Here is a 16,691-nt window from a genome sequence, read left to right on the forward strand (position 1 = left end):
AGACAAACACTCCCATATTCAAATACGTTCGTAAAATTCTAACGCTTGGAAATTCACTAGAAACTTTAGTACGTCATAAAATGTTTACTAGCTCATAAAAATGTTTACTGGCATACGAACTGATGTGTCTGGCACTGGTGAAATCATTCGCTGAAGTGAGTACATTTCAGCAGAACTTTAGCTGTCCTCAAAGTCAAACATTATTTCTATACAACCGATTACCTTTTATGTGGAAGTAATACCCAGGCCTTTGTCCTCAAAATGATTTCTACACTCGTTAGTTAGACATAGTGTTTGTTTTTCTTTGTTATTAGAAACCTACATCACACAAATTTATATTGGACACACAATAGTGATTCATGATTTGCTGATATGGCGTTGTTAGCAGAAGAGGAGAAAATAATGGCTTTGTCTGTACTAATGCGAACTGACATTGTTCGATGTTATTACGAGTGTAATAGAGAATGTTCCAGCATACTGAGAAAATTCAGAACTCTAAATGGATTGAGATATGAAACGTGCATTTTTGTCGTCATTGTGTAAACATACATAAATTTGAAAAGCCGGTTATTACCGACCTTCTCTTTGTGGAACGGCAGTTGCTTGTACTAATATACAGCGCGCAGCTGTTACATCACATGTACAGTACGATTGCTCTCTTATTTTAGTAATAGGCTATGTCTAGATAGATAGACTTAAGGTAACAACATATATCGCAGTGACGCTGTTTACAGTATGTTCCACATACAAAATTGTTACCTAGTACGTGACAGGTAAAGACGTTGTGGTCGCTCAGTCCGTAGAAAACGACATCAAATGTTGCGATGGTTTCATAAGAATTACAGGATATTGAACAAAAATTGAGAATATAAGATATGCAGTATGAATCAAGTTTCGCGGTGGTAGATTTACAACGGAATAAATGCTACTCTTTTATGAACAAAACATGATTAGCATTTTTACAAACATACGTCTTAGCAAATTAGACAGTTGAGCATGCGAACTGTACCTCGGTCGCACTGCGTTCCTACACTCATGAGCGCCAAGTCCTGTTGCTACGGGCAGAGACAGCTTGCAAACAACACCTACAACAAACAAGAATACATTTAAACAGATGCGACAATACTGTCACGTATCGCTGAAGTATTTCAGTTCATCACAAATCTGTTTACAAAGTAAAGCAGTATAAAAAATTATAAAAACATGAATAAACAAAATGTTCACTACGCCGCTGCTAGGCATATTATGTACCGATTGTCGCACCAGGGTAAAAGTGTAAAATGAAATGGATTATTTTATCCAATATGTGCACACAATTGAACAAAAAATAATTGCGGTGTAACGTTTGCATTCCTACGTTTGCCGATAAAAAATCGCCGCTTAATCACTTAGTAAATTATGTTTACTCTGTACAACTTCTGATTACCCAATACAGGAAAAAGTAATAAATTGTTTGTCGTCTGTAAAGAACAGCAATAAAAACTAAATAAGTCTATATCAAAATAAAACAAAAATTATAAAATAAGAATAAATTAGGCTATAGCAAAAAAGTACCAAAATAAATACAAAGTACGTAAATGAAGAAAAAAGTAGAAGAGAAAGGCAAACAATACCAAATAAAAAAATACAAAATAATAATAAAATATACAAAAAAAATGGTCTCGGATAAAAAAAATATGAAAAGAAGAAAAATTCACAAAGATAAATAAAATGTACGAGATATAAACAAAAAATAAATTAGGTAAAAACAGAAAGTAATGAGGATAAAAACAGAAAGCGAAGGGGATAAAAACAGAAAAAAAGAGGATTAAAAATAAAATGTAGGCCTACGAGGATAAAAAAAAATGTACATTTAACATCGCAAACAGTCGTAAAATAATTATTAAATGCAGTTAGCAAAAGCTTAAGCATTCTCAGATATGCTGGTTTATCAGCACTGGATCTTTAAAATTAAAGAGAAGAAGCTGTACTCACACGATGAGTTCACGTTGCGTTGATGGAGTTCTCCCTGTTCACTTTGTCTTACTTACTTACTTACTTACTTACTTACTTACTTATGCCTTTAAGGAACCCGGAGGTTCATTGCCGCCCTCACATAAGCCCGCCATTGGTCCCTATCCTGAGCAAAATTAAACCAGTCTCTATCATCATATCCTACCTCCCTCAAATCCATGCGTCTCGGCCTCCCCAAAGGTCTTATTCCCTCCGGCCTCCCAACTAACACTCTATATGCATTTCTGGATTCGCCCATACGTGCTACATCCCCTGCCCATCTCAAACGTCTGGATTTAATGTTCCGAATTATGTCAGGTGAAGAATACAAGTTCACTTTGTCTAAACACAATATTTATGTAATTTATCTGGAATTGAAGTATCCTCATTCCTTGATCAACAGTAATATCATTATATTTACAGCCCGGATTTTATGTAATTTTTATTCTGTTCCTATGTATGTACTCGTAGCTATAAGAAAAGCTAAAATGTCGGCGAATCACACCAAAGAAAGGGATAGTTATTCCTAAGTTTTAAATTACATTTCGGTTTACAGGGTGGCCCACTTAACTCTTTCACCTCCGATAGCGTATGAAATATTTCAGATATACACAATTACAAGTTAAATTACATCGAAGGGGACATCTGATACACGTAATATATTTTTTGTACATGAAATAATTTTCAAGATATTAGAGTCAATTTTATTTTTTTAAATGGGAACCAACTATGTTTTGTATTTCAAATACTGCGTTAGCTCTGTCTAATAACAAGTGACTACTTTGCTGACTGTTTGAATGTCACCGGTAACAGTAGCCTAAACATAAACAATGCGAAAGTTTCAAGCATTCCTACGCAAATACTGTGACTTCAATATTCCGGATGAATCAACACAGGAAAAGTTATTTGAATTTCTGCTACACTGACACAATGAAAACGATTAGAGCTGAACTTGGTGGGTGATTCCTACGTATGGGTTGCCGCTGAAGAGAAAACCGCTTTACCGCAAATATAGTCGAAGGTAAATTGGATCCAGACACTCCGTCCAAGTCCCCTTTTAATTTACTGCAAACCACTGCAACAGACAAATCATGCTACAGTTTCTCGATTCGTCAACGACGGACTTAAGGAATTAGGGATTAACGAAGAAAAGGTGCTGGTGCTCTACTTAGATGCTGCATCCTATGTGCTAAAAGGTGCGGTGCCCTTTATCTGTTTTACCTCAATATGGTTACTTCACACGTTGGCACATGGACTACATCGAGTGACTGAGACCATAAGAGATAAATTTCCTGAAGCGAACGGTTTAGTATCAGCAACAAAAAAGTGTTCCGCAAATCTCCCTATCGCATGCAGTACTACAAGAAATTGTAATCTTTGTGCCTTTACCTCCACAGCCTGTGATTACTAGTTGGGGAACGTGGATAGAAGCTGTGAATTTCTTTAACGAACATTTCGAGGAAGTGAAGTCGGTGGTGGAGACATTATTTTTCTCCGAAAACTGCATCGTCTGTGCGTGAGTCCATGAGTGCCTTTCAAGATTCGAAGGTAACTTCATCGATAGCATACATCACAACAGCTGAATTTCGAACTCCATTAAAAATCTGTAAACTTCTGGGCTGGCCCTCCATGAATTTATGTCAATAGTGGAAGTCGCAAGCAATAAACTGAGTGTTGTGCCGGGAGTAAACGGCGAGTGTGTTTCAGTAACATTTAATGCTGTATTCAAAAACAAATTAGGATAGGCGTACACAACTTTTTCAACTCTATCCAAAATACTTAAGGCTGAGTGTGCGCAGCTCCCTAAGAACAATGTTCCGAGTATCATTCCTCATCTGAAATGCCCGCCAGTTACTTCGTCTGAAGTTGAGAGTTCGTTTTCGATTTACAAGAACATTCTAACAAACAGAATGCAATCGATGATAGCAGCAAATATGCAAAAATGTTTAATTATTAATTTATTGTGCCTACAAACAATAATTAAATGAGGTAGAATCACATGTGTATCTCCTATTTTTTTCAGTTCTGTGTTCTGTTTTCTCATCAGTGCGCAAAAATACATCTAATAAACCTTAAATTTTAAGTTATATATTCTTTATTTATTACTATTTATCTACATATTTTGCCATTTTAGCTACATATTTATGTACATATTTCTCATTTCCATATTACATGAAATCCGGGTTCTAGTAATAACATAATCAATTAATTTAAAAAATAAATTAAAATTTAAAACTGTACATATTTTATAAATAATGGAGAACGCTTCTGGACATTGTAAATTAGCAAGCCTAATCCGTGACGATGATGATCAGAGTTATTATTATTATTATTATTATTATTATTATTATTATTATTATTATTATTACTTGTAATATTAATAACATTTCAAATGTGTTCCGTACTCGTATCTAATTCCGATATAATCCAATACGGCCTATAGAGAATGTGACAAGAGATCAATGGATATCCATAAAGTCAATTAAGCGTTTATGTAGCTCATTTGAGGGATTATTACATAATGAACTTCCCATGTATTGATAAAGTGAGTTTATCGAAAATTCGTTCAATTTTAACTTTTTTTTTCTCGGCGTAACATTTGATATAGCCCTAATCGATTTGTAAACATAACAAATCTAAGAGTTATGAAGATGCAAGAATAGCGATTATTCTGTTTAAACCCATACTTATGAGGAAATCAAAGAAGAAAAAAAGGTTGGAATAAAATTAGAGTAGTAAGCGAAGAAAAAGAACGAGAGTAAGATCTGAGGAAAAATTAAGGAGAGGAGCAGAATAGTATGAGGAATAGAAAGAGAAAGAGACAAGTATAAGAAGCAGAGAAGTAGTAAGAGGGTATGAGGAAAGTTATTAAAGTCTTGTAAGAAGAGGAGGGTGAGAAAGAGAAAAGAGAAAAGTGAGAGGGAAAATTCTAAGGAAGAACGATAAGGACATATGAGAAGATTAAGGATAACAAGCAAGGAGAAGATAGAAAGAGAGAATAAGTAGTATGGCGGGAAAGAAGGGAGATATGACAGTAAGAGATGGAGTAGCAAGGTCGTATGACAAGGGGATCTGTAAGAAAGAAAAGTCAGAAAAGCAACAATGATGAAATTTTGTACAACCATGGCACTTCCAGTAACTCTGCACAGTAGTGAGACTAAGATAATGACAAGAGGAGAAGGGTAAAAGTAAATTATAGGTAGCATAAATGAAATTCATCAGGGCAGTTTTCAGATTTACAGGAAGAGACAGATTTAGAAAAGAAGATATAAGAAATAAATTACAGATATTTGAATTAAATGACGAAATACAAAGAAAGAAACATTACAAGAAAACTGGCCTTTTAAGATGATCTCCACATTCACCGGATATCGCACATCTGGACTTCTTTTTTTGAAGATACAAATCTTACCGAATTTTGGTTCTATATAGACACCATGTATAATCAAGAGAAAGATTAGGAATAGAAGCTTCGGGACTTGTAGTAGAAGTTTATGTGAAGAGAGAGATATTAAAAGTGATACCCTAGATCATATATGAAACAGATAATTCATCGCTATGTTAAAATCGGCAGCACTTTGCAGAGAACAACCGCCAGGATCGCCACCCGTCCGCCGTAAACGAACACGAGATGGCAGTACAGTCGCTAATGCAATTCAAATGGGAATTATGACGTGACTCCTTATGTAACAACTAGATGGCAGCGTAGTTAACCTGACAAAAGTTGTTAACGTCAAAACCTATAAGGCCGACCTATCTGTTACATATATGATCTAGGGTGATATTATCGTAGAAGAAGAAGAAGAAGAAGAAGAAGAAATATAAAGAAGATAAATATAAATAAGAGCAAATCAGTAGTCATACAATCTGTGAAACCAGGAGTAATTTCATATCAGGGGAGAATGATTTTTCCCCTCGTTTTTCTTTAACCCCTTAAGGGGGATGAAGGCAAAAATTCGGTCAATTATGAAATATCGTACCACTAATGCAGTTTTCTTCGCAGAATTACAATTTTCCATTAATATTATGAGTGATGTGGCTTAGGCCCTATACATGGTGGGAAAAATAAAACAGGCCCGGAAAATCTGTAACGTAATGACACAGCGAAGCTCGGGACAGAGCATGCGGGAGATGCGCAAGCACGGACATATGACAACAACCCATTGTTGCATGGAAACCACGGTTTCCTGCATTGTCAGTGTCATTTCCGCGTCAGTCTCATACATATAAATTCATATATTTCATATATTTTTTCCGCGGGCCAGTTTTATTTTACCCACCCCGTAGTATACCGACATTCACCTTACAGTTGGAGGGATTTTCAGAAAAAAAAAACGAAACAGGTAATAGAAACGAGCTGTATGCGCAGAACTCCAGAGCACGAGCTCCGTTCGGTATGGTTATACCAGTCCAGTGGTATGTAGGTGTTTTTATGATCTATTGCTTTTCATAAAAAAGGTTCAGATTTTAAGAATGATTTCTGGTTAGGTGCTTATTCCCCTGAAGTAGTTCCTAAATGTTTTGAGGATAAATTATCTCCAACACTCGTATTCCAATTGAGGCGATTAGAAACAAAGGGGTGTGACATTTATAAAAAAAATATTTAAATTCATCCAGGGTAAACTAAAGCATTTAAAATGTCAGCGGTAAAAGGATATATCTTTTAACCACATCGCACATTAACATTTAAAATTAAAACTTCACGGAATTCACGAATGCTTAGTAACTTTTAATCACACTTTATGGAAAATTATGTAAGTGCACGTACATCTCTTTGCTTCTGACCGCCTCAAATAACATTATTTATAATGTAACAGAAGCAAAAAAATTTAAGTTAGACCTTTTATAAAACTTTGGTCTAAGCACTCCAAATAATCTCTTAGGGTGCTATTAATAGACATTTCGCTAGCCCGCGCTACGAGCATGCTAAACTAACCCCGGCTATCGACTGGTTACTTGTACGGGATTCATATATCATATCATATCATATCATATCATATCATATCATATCATATCATATCATATCATATATCATATATCATATCATATCATATCATATATCATATATCGCTAACACTGGTTTATGAATACGAAAAACGTTAGTTCGCTGATCATCCACCGGATGCCCGCGCTAAGAATGTCTATGAATACGGCCCTTAGGCCTATTGTTTTTGGAGTAAAAATATTCTTAATCTATTTCAGTCCTTTCTAACTTTATCATAGTAAATAAATATCTCATTACTTCTTCTTCTGACAAATTATAGCACTAATTGAGGTATAAGGTTGGTCTTCACGTACTTTGAATCGTACTAGCTTTTAACTAAGTTACGAATAAAGTGTAAATAAAATTGTTTCCTATCTACTAAAGGTGGACGTAAGTGAAAGCGATGTAAAAATGACATTCCTGAATAGGCCTTAAGTTTAGGAAAATAAGCTGTGGAACTATAAGTATTGTAGGAGGTAAGGGAAGGACAAAAGAGAAGTAGTATGAGAAGGATAATTGAAACAAAGAGAGGATATCTTACTTTTATAATGTCTATTTTAATTGAACAGGTCCTAGAAATACCTGACGATTAACTGATAATTAAAACAAATATGTATATTTCATACAGCATAATTCTTGTTTCCATAGTGTTGGAAATAACCCAGGGACTTTTTTCGAATTCGCATGGACCTCCTCTCTTCGTCCTGCTCAACTTATATCGATTATTTTCAGTTTTCTATTTGCAATTCGTATTAGCCAAACGCCAAGAGCGTATACACACAGTCTATCTGATGATAAATTATGAAACCTATGCTTAAAATTGAAAACAAGATCAGTATTCCCTAATTTCTCTTTCAAATATTTGAAATGACGTACCATCATTAATTTTCAAAAACGTTTGTACTGCCAATTACATTGTGACAGCTCCAATTGACAAAAAAGCAAACAAACAAAGCAGCCAAACAGGTGGAGCTGGGGATTAATTAATGATATAACAAACGGAATGTGAAGTGCCGACTGACGATTAATTGGGTTGTATTCACGCAGGCTACACTTATCGGAATGAGAGAAATTAATTATGGTATATTCACAGCGACGGATTGCTTTTTGATGACCCTTCAATTAACGGCACGTTCGAAAGAAACTTTTTATAAGTCCTGAATTTTTCCATTCTGTTAATGTGATAGAATGAAAGACTAAACAACAATACGGCAGTGAACAGATTGTTAACTTCTATGTAATAATTTTGCAAAATACCTTTATGTTTGTTAAAAGTGCGTCAAAGTGGAATTCTATAAATAGTAACGTTGAAGGTTGTAGTTCACTGATCAGTTCCGATACTATACGAGAGAATTCGAAAAATTTTCATTAGCATCAAGTGAGTTGTTTCAATTTGTCTGATTCAAACATGAAAGAAACAAGGACTTCGTTCACCAAAGCTTTCGAAAGGAATTATTGGCTTCAAACATTACCAAATTTTCTATCACTTCATTTTCAAATGAAGTCCAATTGGACCAATTACAATATAATTTCTACGTTCATATATGAGGAGCATAGTATCAAAGTTAGACAACTCCATTTTTTGCGATTTCGAGATATTGATTGTTTTTCATAGAATTTTGTGTGCTGAATGTGATTCTGGAACTGTTTATGTTCAGAAACGGACAGAACAGAGCGAAAATAGCACTTAATTGTGCGCTTTAGAATCAAACTGTAGACAACTGCACTGTGGCTTGGTTTGAAATTAGGACAATTCCTTCAGTAGCCAATGAGAAGCACACATTCATACCACCTTTTCCCATCACGCATACGGAATCCAACATGGCTGATTGTTTATATAATCGGTTTGTGGATGAATAAGTATGTTTACGTAAATTTGCTTTGAAACCGAGTTAGAAGAGACTTAGATTCAAAAGTAGACAATTTCACTTTAAATATGGCTTCGTTTGGTTTCAAAAACAGACAAATCCACTTTAAATATGACTTCATTTGGTTTCAAAAACAGATAACAGATAACTCTATGACTTAGTTTCAGAGATAGACAACCTCCACTTTTAAACTTAAATTTCGATCTGAATATTAATTTTAATCTCATTTTGAGACTGAAAATATGTTTCTATGACCCATGAGAATGACTAAAAAAAATTTACGTACAACGGTGACATTGGTTTCCAAGGATCTAGTTTTTCGCCTCTCCCTTAAAAAAAAGCAAAAGTGGAGTTGCCCAACTTTGATACCAAGCTCCTCATATGATAGGAAATTTTCGGTCTCCCTTCACTTCATGAGAGAAGATCGATATAATCTAGTTCAGTAAAAGATTAATGTAGCCTATGTATGTATTTATTCACACTGCAAATGGGTAAATACCCGGTGGCAGTGGTAACTAATTACAATTAATAATAAATTACAATTCATAATATTAGTAATAAAATAATAATAGCAATATACAGGGACATCATTTTATTTTTACTTCAATTTTTATTGTACCTGAGTTTTTGAATGTACTTCATTCCCACCCCCTCTACTAGTAAACTTCCAACCGTTCTTCACACAGAAGCAAGCGTATACAGTCAAAGTCGCCTTACGGTCACAGTAAACACAAACAGTACTGAGTTAGTGAGTATAGTACGTTCCAGAAATATGTTCGCTTTTACCAGCAACGAAAGAGCTTTCAATATTGAATTATGTTCTCGCACAGGTACTGTCCCCCGTTTGCCTATGTCGCATCCCGGTTTCTCCCACCAACTTCTGCCCGTCCCTTTGTGGCTGGGCTGTCTTAACTCTTTTCTGAAAACATTAATTTCTGTTAGGAATTGGACGTCTACGTAATATTATACAACTGTTTAAAATAACTTAAATAAAAGGACCTCGTTAAGTAATTAACTGTCACGTGATTTCCCCCCTTTCTACGACCCTGCGACAAAACCACTTGGACGGACAGTAAATAGCATGTCTGAATAATTTTACCTTTTCGGATTAGGCAGAAATGAAGATTGAATTTACAGTACGTAAGGTACTCTTTATAGATTAGGTACACAATTATTTCAACAAGAGTTACTAGTACGAAGGACGAAACTGACAATTGGAATTAGATGCAATCGTCTATAGTGCGTTAATATGCACAAAAGAACTGAAGCCTGTATCGAAATGAACGGCCACCATTTTCAAAAATGTGTTTAAATATCCATATTATGATTATTTTTCAATTTAATTTTTTTCTTTATATTGCACGCTAATGTACTGTAGACAGTATAATATACACTGCATAATGAATGCACTCGCATGGATAACTCAGTTCGTGAGTAAAAAGACTCATTGTTAATACAGTACTGTATTTCGATTAAACAAAAACCTAATGAAAATTATCGAGCTCAAAATCGCGATATTTCCTACTTTACGTAAATGGATGAACTACTTTTCTTCCCTCCTATACCTAGTAGAGTGATTTGTTTGTGTTTTACGCCAGTATCATCGAACTCCAGTCGTGGAAAGGGATAGCAAACTGTGTTTCCGGTTCTCTAAAGGTATAGCCAGGTTAATATTAAAAATGTTAGTAAAAATAAAATGATGTCCCTGTACAATAACAATAGCAATATATAATAATATTAACAAGGAGCTTTCTAAATTAAATGAATCATTTAATATAACATAATTAATTAAAGTAAATCTAATTTATATCTTAACCCTAAGTTTGAACTTAAACACATGAGTATTATGTGACATGTTTATACATGCACAAGTACTTTTAGCACTACATTCATTTCGCTATCAATTCACTCACTGCACTGAAACTATGAAAAATTTCACTGACACTATCCTGATTTCACTAACACTTCAAAAACATTTCACTGTTCAAATATTTTGCACTACCACTATAAAGTATAGAACTTCACTGGCATAAACACACTTCACTGTCACAACACACTTCACAGACACAACACACTTCTTCACTGATACAACACTTCAAATAAAAAATCAATTACATCCTTATTATTCCGTAGAATTGTACTTGCTATATTAACCTCAAATCGCTAGCCTAGACCCCATTACAAGCAATTTAGGACGTTCACTATAACTCACACCCGTTCACTATAAGTCTGTCTCATTTCTCTGCCACTATAACTCTCAGAATTAACTTTTAAGCTCACTGCGCTTTCACTACAACACACTGCACACTCAATATAAATTACTGGAGATTCACTATGTTTCTCTGCTTACTCACTATGCTTGTAAAACCACAAAATAGTGTGCATAGTATATTACCGTCTATTAGTAAAGTCCTTAAGCCTATTTTTAAATACATTTTTTGGTATTGTTAAAGCCTTTAGTAAGTCTGCAGGTAGAGAATTTAAGTCCCTGACGAGGAGGAATTAATTATAACTATATAAAGACACACATAACTAACAATACTTTGTATAAGAATAAAAAGGTAATGGCTCACTATGGAAAGTATCCTGTACGCTAGAAAATTATAATAAAAAATAAATCTCTGGAACAAGTCTATCACTTTGATTATTTAGGAAGAAATATATATATATATATATATATATATATATATATATATATATATATATATGTTTTTGATGTCGATAGAGATATTGAAAATAAAATAAATTTTAATCAATATGTGGAAAAATCTATAGAACACTTCAAAATAAGACAAGGAGAGAAACAAAAATTAAGTTTTACAAGATAATGGCTGGTCAAATATTATGCTTGAAAGTGAATCCTGGCTATAAAAGAAAGATATAAAAGCAAAATACAATCTGCAGAAATGAGATTCCTCCCTAGAGTGAAGGGTTGTACAATAAACGACCAGAGAAGGAATGAAAATATACGAGAAGAGCTTAACATATATAATTTAAACGAAAAAATAGAAGAATATAAAGACAACTGGGGAATACATTCAAATTGAATGAACCAGGAAATAATTCCAGCCCTATTATCTATGTATCAACTTCTAGGTAGGAGGGATGTCGGGCGCCCAAGGAAAAGATGGAGTTGAACATTGTGAAGATGAAACTAGCACTGTTGCCTAATCTCTGCTATGAAGAAGAAGAAGAAGAAGAAGAAGAAGAAGAAGAAGAAGAAGAAGAAGATAATGAATAAGGAAAAAACATTCCTAACTTTGACTCTCTTCTCTCTTCTTTCGCCAAACATTTGATGAAAATTATTTCTACCTCCGAGCTATTTCTGGAATTAATATTTATATTCACACTTGAAATCTACCTGAGTCACTTCGAGCAAACTATCTCAAGTGTCAATTTGCGATCCATTTTGAACGACGTTCCGTCAAGTTTCCTATCTTCCGTCGCGAACCTTCTCAAGAATACCTTCGTAGCATAAAACTAAAGACATACAGCTTAATGAGTATAGTAATGTTATAATTCTACAGGGTGATTAAATGACTATGTTACAAACTTTTAGGAATGATAGAGGAGACAATTATGAAAACTTTCATATAGGAACCTGTGTCCGGAACCGTTTCTTTTGGTATTTACAAGCGTAGATATTATGTTAGTCAGTGTAACCAGCTAGAATCGAACTTGCTGATATGCATTTTATTTATGGAAGAGCAAAAGGATATACAAGGAAAGAAGTCCACACCTGTGGAGTAACGGTTAGCACGTCTGGCCGCGAAACCAGGTGGCTCGGGTTCGATTCCTGGTCGGGACAAGTTACCTGGTTGAGGTTTTTCCGGGGTTTTTCCTCAACCCAATAAGAGCAAATGCTGGGTAATTTTCGGTGCTGGACCCCGGATTCATTTCACCGGCATTATCACCTTCATCTCATTCAGACGCTAAATAACCTAAGCTGTTGATAAAGCGTCGTAAAATAACCTACTAAAATAAAAAAAAATACAAGGAAAGTTGCAAGATTTGATCAGTCAAAATATCATTTATGATGTCAACTAGCTCATCTCATATTTATGAGAAATCACCAACGTTCGCAGGCACAGGTCGTCAGCATTCAAGCTTCAAAAGGATAACCTTGAGTTCGATTCTAGCTGGTTACATAGACTAAAATATCTAGGCTTGTAACTAGCAAATGGAACGTTTCTAGACATCGGTTTCTATACGAATTGTCTCCTCTATCATCTCTAAAAGTTTGTAACATAGTCACTGATTCACCCTATATATTTTTCCTTGCATAATGGTCTCTGGGGAAGGATGGTATGGTGTACTACGTCAATGCTACTGCACTGGTGATAATTGTGATATCAAGACATTGTTTAACGATAACAGGAAGACAGAACTACTGCGACGAAAACCTTCCCCAATACCGCATTTGTTCCGAACTTTCACTTGACCTTGTCAAAATATGAGGTCCTGATCCAAAATGCAAAACAAACGCTCTAGCTCAGCCCTAGGCACAACATGAAAGTAAAACGGAACTCTGAAACCCACTCCCATGTCATTTCCGATTCACTGCCTTCTAAACAAACGCACAGTGGTGACTGTGCATCAGTAATGTATTTCAGGCGACCAGTGAGAGTATAAGTTCGTAAAAGCTATGATGCAATCCGTCACTGAGCCGTGCTTAACTGCCTGTCTACTGATCTCAGCCGGCGTAGGTGGAGTGAGGAGTTGAGGGGAAATCTATAGTGACTCAATTGATTAATAGCGTTCAGACTAGCTCTAGCGCATTCGGTACTGCTGGTTTTTTTGTGATATTTTGGTATACATAATATTTTGTGAGCTAATTGTTTTGAACTGTATTTGCAAATGACTATTACACTTTTACTACGTCATACTACTTTTGACCAATAAAACGGTACGAAAGCACGTCTTTCAAACAATCATGGCTGCTTATCGCACAATTTTATCGCGTCCCTTGCATTTCTTTAATTTTATCGCTTCCCTAGCATTTCTTTAATTTTATCGCTTCCCTAACATTTGTTTCTTTGTTTGCCAACATTTCAAACTGCACTAGTCTGAACGTCAAAAAACAGAACATTACAAACCACTCCAGTCGATGCACAGCAGTTTCAAATATGACTCGCATTGGCATTCAAGAACAAGAATAAATCAAGATAGCTGGTCATAGCTATGCATCTTCCCTGAAATCCTATTTACAAATAAATGAAGAGCACCATTCGGAAATCCTGAATAAGTTGAGGAATATACCATGTACATCAACGAGTTCCACTTCCTTTACGCACACGTCCAATATAACATTAACTGAACCACCAACCACTAAAACATTCAAATTTGAAAATTTTACTTTCAATAATTGTTCATTTTAAAATTATTCACGTTTATTTTTTATTTCATCATCCTTAATTAAAATTGTTCTTGTTTATTTCATCACCCCTAATTAAAAATTTTCTAACACTTGTTTATATTATTTAGTTTATGATATAGCTTCTGCTATATTATATTATGGATAGTCACATATCAGAAATTGTTTAATACTAAGATTTATTGAAAATCGTATGTCAAGTGATGTTGATTACTGGGATCCGTATAATTGAAGTGGAATGCAACTGTTTTAATAAAAATAAAACTGAATCAACAAAGTCTTCTTGGCTAGTAACCGTTCATAGAGTTCAATGAAGATTCCATAGTTGGCACAACTGATAACAAGAAAACAGCTAATCATAACACACCACTGCCATCTAACGTAATATTTGTAATGTTGAGATGGTACAATAATACATTTGAAGACAGCTGTATTTTCGTAAGTCAATTAATATTATCAAAACCTCTAGTAAGATTACTGTTGATAATTTTTTTTTAAGAAACGTTAAAAATAGTGTAATGCAGTGTTAGCCTACTTGTCTTTGAGCACCTCTTCTATTTCCTATTGATTTCACATTACTTTTAACATAAAAATACAATATAGGCCTACTTCTTGATTATATAATTTTTAACACTATATCACTTCGGAATACATATTTTATTTCTTTCACGTGTTAGGACTAGGTTACCTTGTTGTCTAGTTTCAGCCTGTTGTAGGCTATCCTCAGAATTGGGTGGTCCTGGTTTTCGCGCCTTCTCATTGCTCTTCCAAGTATTTATGGATACAATTTAAAATTTGGCATAGGCTGTATGTGAAATGGTGTATTTTATTCAGGTAAATGACAGTTCGAAGGAGATTTCCCAACGTTTATGATTATAGGAATTCCAGGCTTGGGGTCACCAAGTATACCACAGATACAACTAGGTCGGTAGAGCTGTTTATTTAATATAACATTCCATAAAATCGATGAAAATGCGGTATTCCATAAGCCTTCACTCATGCGAACGCGTGTTCGAAATTCAGTGGATGGGATTTGCAGCTCGAAATAGCAGCGGGGTAAGCTCTTCTGTTCTCAGTAAACGAATGTAATTGGATGTAAAATTACTTAATAACACCAGTTTTAAGTAGAGGGGAAAAAATGACTCAACATGGAACCTGAAGCCAATGTGTTCGCAACATGTTAAATATATCAGATTCAGTATCTATTTTAATGTGTCATAGTTGAAATAGAAATTTCAATCATCATCCCTCTTAAACCAAATGATGCACTTTAAGAGCGTTACTATCAACTTGGCATGGCTTCCACCGAAAGGGGTGTATTTTTTTTTAAATTAGATTGTATTTCGATAAAATATTTCTCCCCAATTATATGTTTAAATTTAAAATTCAAGCTATTTCTTTTCTAAACATATCGTAAAAGAAGTCATGGATGAAGCTTAAATTTTGTAAGAGACCTGTATGAAAATATTCAGTTCTTTTTATTAAAATGTTTAGTCTCCACTCAAGTGTTATTTTTTAATTTTGAAAATATTTAGTCTATAATAAATGAAGAGTCCACTGCAAGAATGATGGATGTCATTTGGAATACATTTTGCAGGAGAAGCAATTGAAAGTTTGAAATGCTTAGCGCTCAAAGCTTAACTATGATTTTCCGATCATTACTGGACAATGACTATCAGTATTAATGCCATATAACTCTGATGTACATTCTATATGTCTTAAGCTATGCATTGACAGTTTTAGTTCATTTTCGACAAGAAAGTGACATCTATCATTCTTGCAGTGGACTCTTCAAATGCTACTGTAGTTTAACCACAGTTTGTGGAATAAGCAGTAAAATTTCTCATGTTCCTAACATGAAAATTGATTAACTAAAACACAATTCATTTGACCATAATTAAACTTACATCCGGGAACATTTAGAAGAAGGGGATGAGGTGTACAAAATATGCAGTAATATCTGTGGTTTTTGTGTTGCATTTAGTTGTGAATGTATTCCAAAAAATTTTACACCTCAGGCATTCTGTTTCACTCAAATTGTGAGAGCCATTACACGTTGGACATGAAGAGATGTGCTGAAAGAAAAAGTGTGAGAAAACAGCTTTCAAAGTTTGCATTCCATTGAAATTCAAGAGCGCAGCTATTTACATAGGACGTAATGTTATGGTTACAAGCGCTATAGAGCACTGAAACTTAGTGAATATAAACATATGATAGTACTGCTTCATTTTTCGAAAAATAACGAAAATGCGATTACAGACTTAAAATTAACGAAATTTTACTCGTACCCTCCCTTAAATGGGTTCCAGCGAAAATTCATCGTATTATGAGTGAGACGATCATATCCCATATTGAGAACGTCTACCTAGTCAGATGTAGAAGATGATTGGGAATTTGACCAACATGGCGCAGTGGAAGCAAGCAGAAATAAACCAAAGCTGGATATTAATCAGTATATAATAAAATAGAATTA

General features: G+C 34.6%; 1 protein-coding gene across 4 annotated transcripts in view; it reads right to left on the reverse strand.

Annotated features, from left to right (window-relative positions):
• The window catches only part of LOC138693158 (lachesin-like), a 1,789,721-nt gene that overhangs the window by 1,571,456 nt on the left and 201,574 nt on the right, over positions 1-16,691 (reverse strand). For all 4 annotated transcript variants that reach the window (XM_069816848.1, XM_069816850.1, XM_069816849.1 and 1 more), the window contains one exon: positions 1,010-1,085. The gene's annotated coding sequence lies outside the window, so the exon portion shown is untranslated. The remainder of the gene's footprint in view (positions 1-1,009; positions 1,086-16,691) is intronic.

Source organism: Periplaneta americana, chromosome 17 (genome assembly GCF_040183065.1).
Source record: "Periplaneta americana isolate PAMFEO1 chromosome 17, P.americana_PAMFEO1_priV1, whole genome shotgun sequence".
In the NCBI taxonomy this organism is placed as follows: domain Eukaryota; kingdom Metazoa; phylum Arthropoda; class Insecta; order Blattodea; family Blattidae; genus Periplaneta; species Periplaneta americana.